A 13,307-nucleotide genomic window follows, 5' to 3' on the forward strand; every position below is an offset into this window, starting at 1 on the left:
GGTGGGGACGCTGGGGGAGGAAGGGCCCGAGGGCAGCCGTTAGGTAAGGAACCCGAGCCCTCCCGGATTTCGGAGCGGCCTCGGCGAGGCGTTTGCTGGAGGGAGCTTTCCATCATTCGGCCGCGAGAGGAAACGTGGGGAGGCGCCCTCCCTGCCCCCACCGCCCGCCTTCCTGCCTCCCTCCACCTCCGCTCCCCGACCCCGACCGAGCTTCCCAGACCCTTTGTTCTTGAGGTTGGGCGCTCCCGGGTGGGGGTTCCCCAGGGAAGAGATCCCCCCGCGCCACTCACAGAAGGGACTGTCGCCTCGTGCCCCCGCATACCCCCGCCTTCCGCAGTGGCGTCCCCCTCGCCCCACGACCCCTCGATCGCGCCCTCGTGCTTCCTTTCGGACTCAGACTCCGCCGGCGCTCGAGCTCGGCTCCCCAGCCTGCGCCATCCGCATGCCCTCCTCCCTCCCACTGCGCCACCTCCCAGGTCTGGGGACGAGGGTGGGAGAGGCAGACGTGAGAGGAGAAACCACGTCTTCTTCCAGGCGTGGAGAATCTCCGGGGACCCTTCCCGGCCCCGACCCGTAGGCCCCGCCGCCGAGGAAGGGCTTTCCCCGAGCTGCCCCAGGTCGTAGGAGCCGCCGCAGCAGGGACCCCGCGTCCCCGCCGCGTCCTCGTGGGGCCCACGGGCGCACAGCCAGGGCAACGAGGCGCGGCGCGGCCTCTCCCCTTTGAGCCCTGGACCCCCAGTTAGGAGGGAGCCGCGTCGTTTGTAGGGAGACTAATTGCAAACGAACCCTTTCTTCCCCTCCCCCCGCCCCTGCAGCGCCACCCGCGTCGCCCCTCCGCCGCCCGCGACCCCGAGAGCTCGGCGATTCTGCCTTCTAGAGTACAGTTGCAATTGAATTCAGCTTCATTTCTTCCTCGGGTGAAGGCGTCGCGGAGTGAAGCGAGAGGACGGGGGTGCGGGGGGAGGGGACAGTGAGCGTAGAGGTGGGAGGATGTGGCCGAGGTGGCGGAAGGCCTCCAAGGAGCCGCGCGTCCGAGTTCACCAGGCAGGGCTGCTCCGTCAGGCCAAGCCCTTCGAGTCCCCGGCACTGTGGGCGCGCCTCTGCAGAGTGCCAGCCACGCGACCTGCACCCCTGCATCCCTGCGTTGGCGCCCGTGGGGAGCTCCGCACCAGCCTTGTGACAAAGGAGGTGCCCCCTCCCCAGGAGAAGCAGACGCGACCCAGGACGGTCAACTCGAGGCTGCCCGGAGCCCTCTCCCGCCTGTCGGCGTGACCCTGGTCCTCACTGGCTTGTCAAGAGCGCGGCTGGCTGTTCTCTCCTCAGCGGGTTCCCTGGGACACACCCCGTCCCCACCCCGGAGAGCTGGCGGCCAGCTCGGGATGCCAGGCGGCCAGGCGGGCGCCCTGCCAAATTCCGCGTTCCTCTCCAGGAGACCGGGAGTTGCGTCCCAGGCTCGGGAAAGTCCACAGTTCGGGTTTGGGACTCGCTTGCAAAGACCCCCAAGGCGCCAGGGACGCCTCTGCAGGTTGAATTCCTGCTCCGTATCACTTCAATTTTAATTAATCTTTTAAAATACCGCTGTCACGTCGCTTGCAGAAAATTAATCAAACTTGAATCCTTGTTGCATAGCAAGAATTTCGATCCGAGTCTTTTAAAAAGGACTTGACTTTGCAAAGTCACGTCTTTTACAGCCCCCTCATTCCCCCTTTAGCAAGGGAAATATTGCTAAAGTCAAGACATGTTTGTTTGGGTCTTTCTATCTTCAAAATGAAACTTTGCTTATTTCTGATCTTTATTTTCCCGTCTTTGAACAACAACAAAAAATAATAACGAGATAAATTGCCTACCTCTGGTAATTCGAAATATAATTACTTTGAATGATCTTTATTTAAGAGCCCAGATAAACTAAGATAATCTTAATTTTAATGTGACATGACCCCTATTTTTCCTTGTGAATAATGAGAATAAAGCAGTCATTAATTAATACCGAGATATCTCCACAGAAGATGCTATCTGATCGCACTGAGACGCTGAAACATCAGTTGTATTAGTAATTGATACTGTATAATTGAACATGAAGATAGTCGTCTATTTTTAACCTCAAAGCTCAGAGTTTATTTGGTGATTACTGAGCTCCTAATAATTAATTTTTGTTCCTTCTTGCTGCATAAATAATTCTCATGACTCCCACTTCCCATGAAACACAGAGACTACTCATTAAAAGCTCTCACTCAAAATGTAAGATTGTGAAGTTACAGTGTACAAGAACTGTTTTCTTATTCCATGATTTATAACATTTGCTCAGTTTTCATATCTTACTGCTACATTCCCCTTTGCTATAATTAACTACTAAAAAATAGTCGACTATAACTATATCTTTTACACAGCTTTGTGTTTCTCTGATCTGTTGGTTCAGTTTAATAATACTTGGGACCTCCAGCTTCTCAAGTTTGTAAGATTTGAGAATGAGTTCCACCAAAGAATCAAAATTTTTTGTGTAATGAAGTTGCCATAGATAGATAATACTCCCACTTAACAAACAACCACATTATCTCACACTTTCCCATTGTTAAAAATAGACTTTGCTCAAACACATTGCCTTTTCCAACAGGAATTGAAGATCAGCTCTCACAATTTCCTGGGTTAAATGTAAGTGTTAACACAACTTTTGACATTAAAAAAAATTCTCCTCCTGGGTCATAAATTTCCAAATAATGACAGAAATTTAGACTAGCTTTGAGGCTGCTTCGTTATTTCTTCACATCACTTTACTGATGATCTTCATTTTTTAACCAATGGAGGGGATTTATGTTTTTCACACACACACACACACCCTCACACACAAACTCCCTACCAAGATTTCTCTAGTTAGGTGTCTCCCCAAATAAGTATAAAATGCTTTATACTACACAAATATTCTTGGTAACCACCCTACCAAACCCATGCATTTTACTTAATTGTCAGTGCTATTCCAGTTGAAAAGTATATTGGCTTTCCACTTTTATTTTCCCCTCAGAACGATTAAAACTTTAGATCAATATATGATGTAGTAATTCTCTCCTCTTGGATTTTATATTTCCTTGCTATAATTTAGACTGAAATGGGATTAAAACAGGATCTAGAGTTCTAATCTTGGTTGATGTTTTGGTGTATTCACCGTAATGAGTCCTATTCCCTGGGGTCATGAAGCTCCCAAATGTCAATCAAGCAAACTGATTCAGAAATGCCATTGTTCGACTCCCACGTCACTCGCCTTCCTCTCATTTTATTTAACAATACCGGAGTTCTCTGATCAGTCATTCGGAATATGAGGCATTATCTGGGGAAAATTCACAAAGTGTCTTGATCTTTCTTTGGGAGATACTGTTAAAGGGTTTCCGCAAAGCAGAAAGTGCTTGTTTATATTTCTGTCTTTGGATTGCACTATGGATCCAAAGAACCAATGAATACCACTTGAAAGAAAATCATACCGTAAATCCGTCAAAAATTAATTCGTCCAGTTGAATGTTACATTTCTATTTTCGTATTGGAAGCACCCTGATTTGTCTCTGGAGGGGAAGTATGACCCCATCTGGGTCCAGCTGATATGCCCCCACTTCCAATCCTATCTATTTTACCCATTTAAAATAATACTAATGTGTTTAGTCTACACTAGTTAACTAGGATTTATTTGGGGGCGAAGAAGAGCCAACCTTTGCCCTGGGAGCACTACTCAACCCACTCAGATACGTCCGGGAGCCTCTGCAACTCGAGTTTCCCAGTCGCAACCCTGGGTCATCCCTGCCTCCATCCCAGCTCCGGGACAGTTCCCAAAGCCGAGGGCGTCAAGCGTGTTACTAGTCCCGAGCAGCCCGCATTAATAATCAACTTCCCTCGCAGAGCTGTGAGCCTTTATCCTCGATTCCCTGAAGCCTCCCGGTGCAGAGCCCGGCTCCAGCGAGGACTGCGTTGGAGGGAAGCAGGCGTGCAGGGGTGGGTTTGCAGAGGAAAAGCTGTCGCTGGCGTCTTGTATGTAGAAGGCTGTGGGCAAAGAGGCACGAGCCAACCCTCCCGTTCGGGGTTCTCACGTCGAGATTCACCCCAAATCGTGACAGCTGCTCTGGCGCTGAATGTTCGCGTTTGTAACATCTCCAAACTCACGACCTACGCGCCTCGCGCGTCCTCCGTGCACACTTAGAGCCAGGGTGACAAGGAAAGGCGGCAGAGGTGGGGATAGGGGGTGGAGCCGCTCTCTGGTGGGGCATGATCGATCACTTTAAAGGGTTCAAAAGTTCCACGTTCCCCTTTGGAGGAGAGAGGCAAAGCTTCCCGCGGCCTGCTACTCTCCGCGACCCGCAGGTCTCAGCAGCAGGGCAACCACGGGGGATCTCGGTCGCCGATTACAGGAGTCACTTCCAGGAGACACCCTTTCCAGCCTGCGCGCTCCGGCGAGATTTACTCAACTGTCAGGGAGTTGTTCGGCTCTGCGGGGAGGACTAGGCTTCCTCGGCACACACAGTCTCCCTGCCCGCACGGCCGGGACGAGCGCTTTTCCCTTTCTCTGCAAACGGGAAAGGCCTGTACGCAGAGGCCTGCGGAGCGCGGGCAGCCTGGCGGCATCGGGCCCAAGGAAACCCGAGTTCCCATCGACCCGCTCTGGAAGAAGGGGCGGGGAAGAGCCCCAGCAAGCTGCCCGGAGGCGGCGGGCCGTGCAAATTCCTAAGAAAAACCCCTCTGGAAAATGCCAAATCCTTCCTAAATACGTGGCTCTGCCCCTCCTCTGCCTTGCTGCCTTCTCTCTGGTCCAGTGCTCTTGGTACCAACCAACCCAGCACTCACCTGCGACCTGGCCCAGGGACTACCCACCTCCCTTCTTCTGGCCCCCCACTTTTTAAGCTCTCTCTCCTCACGACCTTTTTGAGGCCGGGTAGCCAGGGTGCTGCAGAGGAAATGAAATTGTTCTGGAGATTACAGTGGGGCTTTTGGCCAGAAATGTTTTCCCCCTCTTTTTCTCATGCTTCCACGTGAAGTGTAAACTTGTATCTTGCTTCACAAGAATAGACAAATTTTCTCGCTTATTTGCAGTTTTGCAAAGTCCTACACACAGATCAGTGAACCTTAAGCACCCTTGTTCAGACCCACATTGTGGAGGTTTGTCAGGGTCCCTGGGCAGTGAGCGTAATGACAGGTGAATCCAGCAGCCCCAGGGGGAGCCCGACCTATCCCCCAGACTTATAATAGGCCAGGGGCCCAAAGGCTCCCCGCACAGCTTCAAGCAACAGGTATCCTGCACTAGGGCTGGCTTCCAGGATCCCAAAGCTTAGGCCCTGGACACAGAAACCTCTTGTGTGTGACCTGGAACAGATGGGTCCCACCCCACAAATCTGTTCCTGGGGAAGATTCTTTCTCTCCAAAGGACCCCTAAGTCACATCCAAGAACAGGAACCTCTGCACTTGGGCCACCTGCTCAGTACAGCCAGGCCTTGGGTCAGCTTCAGCAGAGCTTTACAGTGTAAGCCCACTGGTGCTTTCAGCCTTTGTATTCTGACATGATTTTTTTTTTTTTATTTGGAGAGGTTTTTACCATAGAGCGGTGCGCTCGCCAGAAAGACAGAGACAGAGAGATAGAAAGCAAGAAATCACCCCCCAAGTCACACCCACACCACAATCAATTCTCCTCCATTCTTTCTGGATCTTGGGCACGCACACATATGCACCCTGCATGAGTTTTAAGCCGCCAGGTCTGGGATTTGAACCACAGTTGACTACGTGGGAGTCCAGCAACATAGCCATTTTGCCAACTGCTTGTCCCCTGACATGATTTGTTTTCAAATAATATTAGGGGCCGGCAGGCGGCATGGTGGTTAAAGGGCCATGTACTCCCACAAGGCTGACCGCTGTTTGAGTCCTGGCAGCTAGCTCGCTCGCTCGCTCTCATTCTGTCCTTCTCTGGTCAAATTTTAAAAATAAGTAAAAATAAGAAAAGTTAAATAAAAGAATTCTTTTTTAAAATAAAAATAAAGAGAAAAAAGGAGAAAAGAGGGAAAGAGGAGAAAGACCAGGGAAATGAGGAATAAAAGACAGGCAAAGGGTCAGATGGTGCATAGGGCTAATGCGACTGGACCCACGTGAGAAAGGTCCTGGGTATTTAGCCCAGGACCTCCCAGAGCAAGCAGGGTGCCCACCATCCAGGCTAGCACAGACTGAGGGTGGATCCCGGTGTGAGGCTCCTATGGGGGTGCTTACCTCGCTTTCTGATAAAAGAAATAAGTAAGTAAATTTAACAACAAAAATAAAACACCGTAACCAAAATAAGATTAAAAACTAATTTCAGTCTTTAAAAAGTGGCTAAAGAATACTAGAGCAAAATGAAATGATTCCTTCCTTATCCAAATTACCATTTACTCCATCGTTCTCATGCTCCAGAAGAAAAAAAAAATCTATAGGATATGTGTAGTCACTGAGAGAGAGAAAGCGAGAAAGCACCCCAAAGGGGATGGCCAGGTCATGCTTCAATCCCTTCTCTTCTTGGGATTTCTGAGCACACATGCATATGTACCCAGTGTGTTTTTCAAGCCATTGGGTCTGGAACATGAACCATGCATTAAGTCATGTGGGATCCAGTTGCCTTAACCACCCCCTCACCACCAGCTGGCTCAATGGCTAACTTTTTTTGTTTTTAGGGTTTTTGCTAAAGGGCATGTGGCTTTCTGGAGAGAGACAGTGAGAGGGAAAGTAAGAAATAACACCCCAAGGGGATGACCACATTGCAATCCTTTCTCCTTCGATCTCCTGGAATTTTGGCCATGTACATGGGCCTGCTTTGATTTTTAAGCCACCATGTCTGGGACTAGAACCCTGTTTGGCCATGTGGGAATCCAATGCCTTTACCATAGGGCGGGCGCCACCACGCCCGGAATCCAATGCCTTTAGAGAGAGATTTTTGCTATAGGGTGTGTGCGCTTGCCAGAGAGAGACACAGAGACAGAAAGTGAGAACTCACCCCTCCCAGGGGATGATCACTCTACAATCCTTCTCTTTCATTCTCCTCTTGGGATCTTGGGCATACACACACACACACACACACACACACACAGAGTGTGTGTGTGTGGGGGGGGGTCTTTATTTATTTTTTTAAGAGGTTTTTGCTATAGGGGCCCATGCAGAAGACAAAGAGAGACAGAGAAAGTGAGAAATCACCCCCCAGGGGGGGATGGCCATGCCCACAATCCCTTCTCCTCCATTCTCCTCTGGGATCTTGGGCACGCACGCATAGGCACCTGGCATGAGTTGAAGCCACCACATCCAGGACTTGAACTGCAGATGGCTACGTGGGAGTCCAGCGACATAGCCATCACACCAACTGCTGGTCCCTCACACCCAGTGTGTTTTAAGGCACCAAGCCTGGGACTCAAACCACAGTCAATTGTGTGGGAGTGTAGCAACAGAACCATTACACCATCTGCTGGTCCCACCTAAGTAGCTTCTTTTTGTTTTTTTCTCTGCTTGCCAGACAGAGACAGAGAAACAGAAAGCGAGAAATCACCCCCCAGGGGGGATGGCCACAATGCAATCCCTTCTCCTCTCAGGAGAGGACACACGCCCAGCGTGAGTTTCAAGCCACCGGGTCTGGGACTCGAACCGCGGTCGACTACATGGGAGTCCAGCGACATAGCCATTACGCCAACTGCTGGTCTCAGTAGCTTCTTAAAGTACCTTTTTTGAGTAATGTTTTACTCTAGCATCTGACTGGACCCAACCTACCTCTCTCACCAACCCAAAGAGGGGAAGGAGCCATGTAGCTTTAGGGAGATCAACTGCTTTACAGGGTGTAATAGCCTCCCTGTAGCAGTCATCACTCCACAGAAAGCCTGGGAGACTGGAACTGCAGGAACCTAAGTGCTCTGCTGCAACCAATGTCGGCCTTCATCCAGCCACAATCAGCCCAAATTAGATTCAGAAGAAATGGGGAGGCTTAGGACTTCCTTCCCCCACCTGGCGCCTTCTTTGCTAAGGACATCCTTATACAGAAACATGGTGAGCCCTTAGGACCATACTCTAAGTGGGAGCTAGGAATCATTGTGAAGGCCAGGTTGGAAGACTAGGAGATCGAGGGCAGAGACAGAAAGTGTGTGCTTGCTTTTAACCAACTCGACCACTCCAACCTGACTCAGACATTCTAAGTCCTCCGTCCTCAGCCACAGGGTAAGACAGAAATCAGCCTCTGGGTTATCAGAGGGCATAGTGGGGGTGGGGTATCCTTTCTACCCCAGTTTAGTGTGTAAGGAAGGAAATAATGGGTCGGGAAAGATCTAGCAAAGGGGCAGGGAGGCCCCCGAGCAGCAGCCACAGCCCTCCCTCACTCTGAGGAACTCATCCTCATTAAAGAAATCCTTTGTATGATGCTGCATTTCTTTTCCAGATTTGTAGCAGCCACACCGAAGGAGGCAGCTGCCGTAGCTGCTGCCGCTTGCACGCAGGCATCCAGCAGTGTGTCTGGAGCAGCAGACTTGGTGTCCCCAGTGTGAAGAGCCCAGGCTTTGCCCATTAGGCTGTGACTGAAAACACCCCCCCCCAACAACCTCCGCAGTGACTACCCCAAATCCCTAAACAGATTCCTGGACTGAGAGAACACAGTTCATAGCATGAATGTCTAAGAGCTGGAATCCGTAGAAAGAACAAAATCCCACCCAATCCTGAAATCACTCACATGTGTGGTAGTGGGTATCTGTACCTGTGTGTGTGTGTGTGTGTGTGTGTGTGTGTGTGAGTGACAGTTTCATACTTTTGTCCCCAGAATGATGTTTCAAAAATATCTCTCCCCTCCGTGGCACCAAAGGCTGTTTTTATGTCCCTCTTTTGTGAGTCGACCTTCCGTAAAGCATATTGTGCATTTTCCCCTGGATTTTAATGAAAGAAGAATTGTGCAAAAGCAACTGCTTTGTCCCAGAGCTGAAAGAGAGACTAACGCACAGGAAAGGAGCAACTTCTCCAAAATGTACTCTTCTCTGATTTGGGAGAAAAGCTCCTAGAGTGACCAGCCTGTAATCGTGGTTGCTATTTAATCCTCCTTGGTACAAAGGCTCATCTTTTCACTATGCAGAAGCACCACTGAGATGTGACTAACCTTTAGGGTTATATCCAAACTGGGAGTCCAGGGCTTACACTTAGATTGTCTAGGCCTCTTCTAACCTGAACAAAAAGGATCTGAAGAAAATCACATTTTTTCCCTCGCAACAAAGCATTCCTAATCACTTCAGCTTGTTGGTGAATTTTTATTCCCGTGTCCACTTGGGGTATTGAAATCGATCGCTGCAATATTTAATATATTACACTCCTAGGGTCATTGCTCTCTTAAGACCGAATTCTCTCTCTCATGCCCTCGACTCAGTCTGGCTTCTACCCTCCCACTTCCATCTGTCCCAGCACTGTTTATCTGTCCACATAACGCCTTTAATTCTCAGCCTACCCGGGCAACTTCACTTTTATTCTTCTTTCTTCTGGTATGGAAAATACTGAAAGCTCTAGGCAGCAGTACACTTAAAAGGGAAAATGAGGAGCTCAGTAGATTGGAGAAAATTAACCTGCCACAAACAACCTCATTAAAGAACTGCCTACCAAGAGTTAAGAATTAATAGCAAAATGGATGGGAAAAAAAACCCTTGAGTGAAGAGACCTTAAACCTCTTCCCTGAAAGGTGCATAATTTACAAGCCCAACCTAACATTCAGTTTTATTTCCCTTTCCTAGTGACCTGTCCCATAACCTTGTAATCCACTGTGGGGGCGTTTTCTCTTTAGTTCCTTTCTTCTTTTTACACACCCAGAGGTCTGGGAGTCCAAATACTTTCTGATATTTTTGGTTCAGAATGCCCTTAAATTGTTTGGAGCCTTTTAATTTAGAAAGACACTTTAAGAGACTCCTGGAATACCCTTTGGGAATTGTTAGATGATTTGAAGAGTGCCCTTAAAAGAATTGTGTTTGGATAGGAGAGGGGGTGGGGGAGTCATGCAGAAAGAAGCATGAAAAACCAGAGTAAGGACATTTTGTAGATTTAGTGTTCTGATGGTGCCGTGGTTTATTCTGCACGTGAAGTTCAAATTTAAGTAAAGCCCATGTATATGGGCTGTAAGTTGCTTTTCTAATGTTTTATTGGGCAGTGTATTCTATATTGGCATTTTATATGCATAATCTCATTTCAATGCAGAGCCGCATACTAAATCCTGAAGCAAGCAGATGAGAATGCTGTATGGATATTACACTCAATTTCATTGGCTTCAATGAGACTTTGCACATTGCGATTTCCATTGTAATGGCTTATCTTTGGCTAGAATTTTACACATCGACATGCTATTCCTTTGGCCAGGATCCTGAATGAAGAAACCATGTCAATGGAACAGCCATAATGATTCCATTCACATTATCGCAGGTAACCGGGATCAATGGTCCTAACAGTACTTATAAAAGATTTCCCACTTTCTTTTTTCTCAGTCATAATTTTTTTACCCTTTTTTCCTTAAAGGAGATCACATTTAAAATCGATCTTGGAGGGTCCACTAAAGTATTGGCTCAAAACAAGAAGAGATAGAAAAATTACAATCAGGATGCTTCCAATTCATCTAGAAATGTTTCTGTTGTGGCAGGATATTATACGTAGCCTTCATGAGTAGCAGAATCAGATCCTATTCAGATAAGCCAGCTAGAGATTGATACAAAGGACAAGATTTTAGAAACCTGGTAACCTTTCTAAGTCTATAAAATGAGTTCTATTTCCTTACTATGTAAGTTCTACAAAATAAGTTGTTTTCCTCTTGTATAATAATACTCCTAAATTACAAACACAGACTGAAATGTTTAAGATAATATGAAATGTTGACATTTTAGGGAAAGTGGAAGCAGCTCTTTGAAAGAAGACACAGGAGCATATAACTAATGTCCTAATTTATTTTGTAATTTATGGCACATAGAGATGTAAAGTGGTTAAAGATACAAGGATTTAAACATTTTTATTATTTTCTTAAAATTGTATAAGCAGCAAAACAATCAAACAATTCTCATGTTATTCAAACTGGCCCACTTAAAAATCTTCTTTATTGGCGGGAGGCGGTGTACCACATCTCTTTTTAAAATCAGATCAAACTCACTCTAGTCATCGTGGGGTGGTGTGCATCCTTTTAAATGTTCAATCATATATGTTGAAGGCTGGTTTAAAAGTCTTTATTATTAACAAAAAAGAATCAACTTTCTAAAGACCAATTTGTCACATGATGTATAACACTTGGAACAAAATTAAAAGCATCTCTTTACATTTGCATCTGGCGATGTATTCCACATTAGACTACAGCCATGTGTTTATGGAGTGGAGCTCTCCTGGTCTTGAGATACATGCTGTTTTTTATAGCCTAACTAGAACAGCTCAGCACATGCAGGACCAGAGGCCGGCAGCCCTGGCCCCTCACCCCAGCAAGGAAGCTCAGGATCCCCACAGGCTCCCAGACTGCCACTCTTAGCATTGGTTTAAGTCCAGTTCTCACCTTCTTTTCCACCTCTGGAAAAAATATGATTAAATATTGGTGTTTTCCCATGGACTCACCTGGGTACAAAGGTTAGGCAGAGGGAGGGCAAGAAGGGGAAAAGCTGAGAGGGCAGGCAAAGAGAGAAAAAAAAAAAAAAGAGAGAAGATAAAGGGAAAAGAGGAGAAAGGAAAATAAACCTGCTCAGGACAATTTCTACTATAGCTGCACATTTGACTCTGAATGGATATAATAACTAGGTATCCAGAAGCGGCACCATCCATTGGCCTGCATATTTGGATCCAATGTAGAGGAAGAAAACGAATCTTTGACATTTGCACCACTGACAATCAGGGTATTCATTTGAAGGGAGAGAAAAAGAGAGATAGAGACATAGGAAATAGGGAATGTAAAATGTGCCTTTCTTCCTGACAGACCCAAGAATGTGGGCCCTTTCAGGTCATTTCAGAGACTGAAAGCCCTGCCTACTGACCAAGTGGTGGCCTTGAGAGCTCTTATATATCTGTGTCATACCTAACTCTCTCAGGACAGGGGGAGTGCTGCTAGCTAAGCTTACTGCAGCCTTTCGCCATGTTGTTTTTCCCTTCTACTCATCACTTACCACAAGTATTGTTTTTCCTGAAGCTAACTTAAACTGCTCTTAAAGAGGGCAAGCATGAACAATGGCAATTATATTCCAGCTTTTGGTGCCCTGTATGTACTTCTCCAATAGCCCATGTCCAGGAGAATTTTGAGTGTGTTTGTATTATTTATTTTATTTCCGGTGGCTTGGGGAAGAGGGCAGGCAGCCACTCAGACAGTTTCCCTTCTGTTTCCTTTTCCTTCCTTCCGTGCATCCGGGCTGGGGAGGGCCTTTGAAAACCTGTGAACAGTTGCTCTCTGCTAGACTGGTATTTTAGGGTCTAAGCCTATTGACTGCTAAGCCGTTTTCATCCAAAAAGGGTCAAAGAAACCTATTAATGATGCTGTTTAGAAGAAAAACTGGATCTTACTGGAAAGCTTCTAAATGGTCAGTCTCTAGGTCTCTTCACCTTTTCCTGTCTGTTCCAGTCACCTAATCTGAAGAAAGACCCAGGTTACAACAGCTAAGGAATCTGGGATACCTTGGTATTTTAGGTACTTGGGCCGTTCATGATAGACAGTCTTTTCAGGCTACACACACACACAACACACACACACAGACACACACACACATCTGCAGGCAGGAGAGTCTCCTAATTCTTTTTTGAAATTCTTCCTCCCTCTCCCATCTCTCTGGTTTTAAACATCCCTTGAAACAAGGGGACAACCACTGCCCTCCCCCCATTAGGCACCACTTGCCCTGCAGGCATGGCTGTAGCTGCAAAAGAATAGAGCACTCGCGGTGCTGCCCCTGGAACAGCTCAGCGTTGGGCAAAGTTCTGGGAGCTTAGTAGTGGCACCTGAAGGGCTGCCGTCTGACCAGTAAAACATTCATTCACCTGGGCAAACGTTTTGGGAGCACCCCCAGCCCCTACAGCACTTGTAGATGCTGTTGTTAGGCTTTAGGAGGAAAAAAGGAGAATGGCAGCAAACGCAAGTGGGAGAAAAAGACCGGCATGGAAGCCATTGACAAGGTTTCACCACATAATTTTGAGTCTTGTTTTTCCAAGCACACGGGAGCGATCTTTAGGGAAAGCCAAATACACAGGATGGAAACATCCTGTTTCAGAGGCAGGAATGGTGGAAATGCAGCTATATCCTCTGAGTGCGTTAATCAGTCAGGAAAGGGGCTCAGGAGCCCAAGGCTTGAATTTGGTGAATTCGTGCAATTTGG

This window comes from Tupaia chinensis, unplaced genomic scaffold, assembly GCF_000334495.1.
Source record: "Tupaia chinensis unplaced genomic scaffold, TupChi_1.0 Scaffold000060_1, whole genome shotgun sequence".
NCBI classification, from domain to species: domain Eukaryota; kingdom Metazoa; phylum Chordata; class Mammalia; order Scandentia; family Tupaiidae; genus Tupaia; species Tupaia belangeri.